The sequence below is a fragment of the Gavialis gangeticus genome, unplaced genomic scaffold, assembly GCF_001723915.1.
Source record: "Gavialis gangeticus isolate Ggan-Ray unplaced genomic scaffold, GavGan_comp1, whole genome shotgun sequence".
NCBI lineage: Eukaryota > Metazoa > Chordata > Crocodylia > Gavialidae > Gavialis > Gavialis gangeticus.
In genome coordinates, this window is record NW_017729024.1 from 76,910,774 (window position 1) to 76,915,944 (window position 5,171).

At 40.0% G+C, this 5,171-nt stretch overlaps 1 protein-coding gene across 4 annotated transcripts in view; it reads left to right on the forward strand.

Moving 5' to 3' along the window:
- Positions 1-5,171, forward strand: part of APC (APC, WNT signaling pathway regulator) — a 223,955-nt gene that overhangs the window by 100,236 nt on the left and 118,548 nt on the right. The window lies entirely within an intron of this gene.

Sequence of the window (5,171 nt, forward strand, 5' to 3'; positions counted from 1 at the left end):
CAGGCAGACTTTTAAAGTCCCAAAAGCAGGTGAATATCCCCCCCTCCCTTGCCTTTCCTGCTTACAGGCATCTTTGCCCCCCCCCCCCAACTCCCCTGCCTGCTGCTTTTTTCACTGTTCAGGTGGGGAATCTCCAGAGCCTGTCAGGCTGAGCAGTGGCTGGTCTCAGCTGGGGAGGGGAAAGTGGCAATGGAGTGGTAGGAGAGTAGTTCCCCCCTCCTTGCTTGGAGCAGGCCTGGGAAGGGGAACCGTTGTCTATCCTTGCTGCCATTGTTCCTGTCCCCGTATGAGCCCAGCCCCTGCTCAGTGGGCTCTGGTGTTTCCCACCCCTGGGTTAGCTGGAAAAGTTAGGCAGGGAAGGGGTAGGGAGGGGCCTGTCTTTGAGCAGGAAGGGGAAGAGAAGGACTATTTTTACACGTTTTATGGAGTTCAAAAAGTCCATGGGGGCCCCTGTGTTGCAGTGTAATCCAAAAGGAGGATGCAGTCATGCCACTGCACCCCCTCTGGATCTCCCCTGCCTGAGCATTGTTAAATGCATTTATTTTTCATGACAGCTACTTTTAAGTAAAGCTACTAATGTGGTTTAGAAAGCAACTTGTGTTTTACAATACACTCCTTTAAACAAATGGAATTTGAAATACAGGCAGTCCTCAGCTTACAACGTTTCAAGTTACGTTTATAAATTGACACCCTGTTTCAACTTTATGACATCAGTTTCGACTTTACAACGCTTGATCTGATGCAGTGCCACTCCAGTGAAAAAGTTCGCTGCTTCGCTCATCTCCCTGGAGAACATCTGTCTAAACGTCCTTGGACATTTTCTTTAAGAAAGCAGGCAAGACTCCAGGAAAACCTGCAGCCAAGGCTCCTAAGAAGACTCTAGCCAAGAACCCTTGAAAAAGTCCAACAAAGAGCTTTTCAAAAAGTCCAGCAAAGTCACCTCAAAGAAGTCCTTCCAAATCAATATGATTGCTGTTTACAATATGAAAACGTTAATGTAGCTAAACAAAAAACTAGAACTCTTGGTTCCAAAATGATACCTTTTATTAGACCAACTGGAAAATGGCAAGAAAATTGTCCTTTTCTGCAAGGTTTCAGGATCAAAGTCCCTTCATCAGGCTCTGGGAAAAGTGTAGATGGTACAAGATGGTAAAATGTCCCCATAGGTAGAAAATAAACTTCATTTTTGCACAGAGGGAGCTGAAGATGGAAGTCTGTTCCTCTGGGTCCATGAGAGTGTCTTTGTGAGCTGTGTTGAGTAGCTCTTTGATGTGTTGATCAGGTAGAATTCCTTCCATGGAGGTGTCAGATGGCAGGCAGGGAGGCAAAAAACTTCCTCGTTCTGTTTTAAAATCCAAAATTAGCTAAAATTCGGCATCTTCCATGTTTCAGGGGTGTACTTGGTAGCCATGTTGGTCGGAGACAAGAAGACATATTAATGTAGCTATATTACTCATCTATAATTAATCGAGTACACAATTCTGGGGTATTTTTGGTGACAATAGGATATCGGGCCTTGGTTCAGGAACCAATCCCTCATTTTATAACATTGTTTCTTATGAGAAAATTGGTTCCGAATTACAATGTTTCAACTTAAGACATGGTTTTCAGGAACCAATTGTGTTGTAAGTCCAAGGGCTGCCTGTATATTACCTAAAAGTTACTTAGCTCATTCCTTCCCATTCTCTTGGATTCATTGAATTCCAGCTTCTTAACTCATAATATTTATAAGACAATTTGTCTGGGAACCTGTTGTTTGTAAATTAGAGGAATAAAAACATTAGATTTATGAAGTGCTTTCAACCCTGTTTCCTCTGGCTAACGTGAAAATATTTGTCTTCTCATGTCTGATATAAAATAGACAGAAGATCAGCAGGTAAGGTGCAATCAAAGCAGATTTACCAAGTTGCATATTGAAAATAAAGATAGCAGTAGCTAACTCTTCATAAATAGTTCCTGATTATTAGTCTTGTATGGAAAATATTTAAGGCTCTGTAAAAGACTGGAAAAATACAAAGTAACAATAAACTTTTTAAATTTAATGTATGTGGCTTTTTCAGACTTGCTTATCATGATTTATTTATGAAAAAAGTGAGTATATTAGATACCTTTTTCCTATTGTATGAACAATGAATAATAAAATAAAATTATGTAGTCCAAATCTGACTTTGTTATTCTGCTTTCATCATAAAAATTCTATTTACTTCTTATGATCAAAACATTTAACAAAAGGATAGGTGCTAAAAACCCACATTGCTTTGTTGTTTCTTATTCTGATTTCTTATTCTGTTATTCTAATATGTCTCCCTTCTTAGTGGACTTCTGGCCGGAAAAAACCTCAGCACTGATTATTATTCAGTCCTGATGCCATAACCAGACTGTTGTCTTTGTTCCTACCCCACTGGGCCATTGTGCTTTCAAGAGCTGCAACACTAGCTCTTTCCTGGGCCTGTCTGGCACAGTTCCTGGGCATGGGGTTCTCATCTGACCTCTTCATGGAAATCTGACCTCACAATCCAGCTGCTTCAAATCCCCAAAACCAGTGATGATTCCTTCTACCTTAGCCCTTTTTTCTCCTACCCATAGTTGCTTATGCATACATTTTGGAAGAACTTTGTAGACACTCTAAGGGACACATCATAACAGAAGGAAATATGTAAGTTTATGTAACATGCTCTAAAAAGCTCTATTTGTATGTCTGTTAGTTTTCCAGTTGCTTCCCTTCAGTTCCCCTGCCCAATCTTCCTCTAAATTAGCTGCAGAAATTCTTCATTTTATAATCTCTATTCCCATAAGTCCGGTGACATCCTGGTCAGTCCTGTCAGATAATTAGAGTTCGTTCCCCTCATCAGGTGATCCATTGCATTTCCTCCTAGACTCATGCTAGAATTCAGACTTGAAAAAAGCAGCTCACCTTAGGCAATAGCCATCTTGTTCAATCGTGTTCTTCTGGAGTGGTCAATCCTCAATGTAACAAATGTAATTTTTTTAACCCTGGGCTAGTTGCAAGAGATCCTGTCACTTAATGCTTTTAGCCGAATATAGAGGCAAAAGGCAGCAGAGACATTTAAGAAAACCTGTATTGAGAATTTGTAGTCTGATAAAGATGTTGATTGAGAGTCTTTAATAGCAAACAATTCAACAGTTGTACGTAGATTCCATGTTGTCACACAGGGATATAAGTTGTAGCTGCGATGGTCTAAAGGCAAAAATAGTCACAAATCTTGTGGTGGGGCAATATCTTTTATTAGATCAACTAGATAGTTGCAAAAACATGTTTATTTGCAAGCTTTCAGGTTCATGCACCCTTTCTCAGGCAAAGGAAAATGCAAAGACTGGAAAATTTCTCCCAGGTAAAAATGAAACTTCATATTGCACAGGAGAACTGGAGACTGGTGCAAGTTCTCCTGGGTGGAAAAGTTCACTTTATGCAAATTAGACTTGGATAAAAGTTGCCACAAAGATCCTCTCAAGCCATTCCATGAAGATCTCATACCATGCTGATGAATCCTCTGTCTTCTAGTATGATGGAAATCAGGGTGGAATCTAAACTCATTTTTCTCCAAAGCCACTAGAAAGTTTCCTGACAAATCTCCACATACTTTCTATACAAAAATATGTTTGGTGAAACTCTCCCAGCCTCACACAGAGCACCCTTTTTAAAACGGCAAAGACATGAATAGCAAAACTGCAGCAACTGGCACCTTTGAGAGTACATAGTGTTCAGGTTGCCCCCTTTTTTTCTTCTACAATTCTTCAAAGTATTTTTTAGTTTTACCATGCAGTAGTTCAGTAGGACATAGAAAAAGAGAAATTACTTTTAAAAAATTGACTTTGACAGTATTTTCATATAACCAGAATCTAATAGACTGGATGTGTGGGTGGGAGAATTCTGTTTTTGATCTGGACATGCTACTATCATGAGCTAGTAGGCACTAGCATGAGTATATTTCTGCTTTGTGACTAAATATAGAAATCACTAGTTCAGCAGTTTTCAACTTCTGGTCCTTGGACCCCTGAGGGTCCACAGACTGTTTAAGGTATCCACAAAAGATAACTATGGTCAATCAAAAGTATGTGAATACCCACACTTGCAATTCAGAGGGGTTCACATCTCCATTCATAATTTTTAGGGGTCTGCAAATGAAAGTTGAAAACCACTGATCTAGGCAATTAGAGACTGCTAAACATAGTTGCATAACAGATGCTTTGTACTTCCTTTACCCACAGATAGCTTCTTTTGTTTTTAATCAGCCTGTTGTTCATTCTCATGCTACTGAATTATAACATTTTGGGGACAGAGACTATATTTTTATTATATGTATGAACAGAGTTTAGCTCTGTAGGGAATCTGGTTGTAGTGTTTAGGCCCTACAGTGACTTACAGTAATGTTACCACTTGTTATTCATGAGGCTTGGACACATTAAATAGTATTATCACATGTGCCCAATAAGCAATGGCTGCAGCTGAAGAAGGATATGTTCAGAAAGGAAGCTTATTGAACATTAAACCATTTTATGCTATTCTGGCCCCTAAAGAAATAAATTACAAGTTGCTGCTAGTAGCTATCTGGGTAATTTGTGACTGATGGCAATGCTTTGGAGTTAAGAAGTACCATATTTACTTTAATAGAAGATGACCCTGATTATAAGATGACCCTACCAGCTACAGCAGGGAAGAGATTTGGGGGATCAGGTAGCCCCTTTGTGTCACCCCAACTTTTTCCCCTGGCAGCCCCTTCCCGCTCCCCTTAATATCAGGACTTGTTCTCCATGAGCACATGGAAATGAGGAGCAGATTTGAAAACGATGACCATGAAATTAAACATGGCTGTAGCAATTTACGTGTAGTGCCCATGCACTTGACTTATCCAGAATTGATTCTTGTTACATTTCTTTGAAACTGCTGTATGTTTTAGCACAGGTACTTCATAAACATAATTTTGAGCAGCACTTTGGCACCTACTTATTATATATAATGCAAACCATGCATGATATTAGTCCAAAGCCAAAGGCTTGTGATGTACCACATTGTGCATTGGGCTCGTCCCTACCGGTGAACCCATAGCTCAGTACTGCTCAGTGTGTGTGTGTGTGTGTGTGTGTGTGTGTGTGTGTGTGTGTGTGTGTGTGTGTGTGTGTGTGATGAAGGAGCCGTGTGTTATTCACCC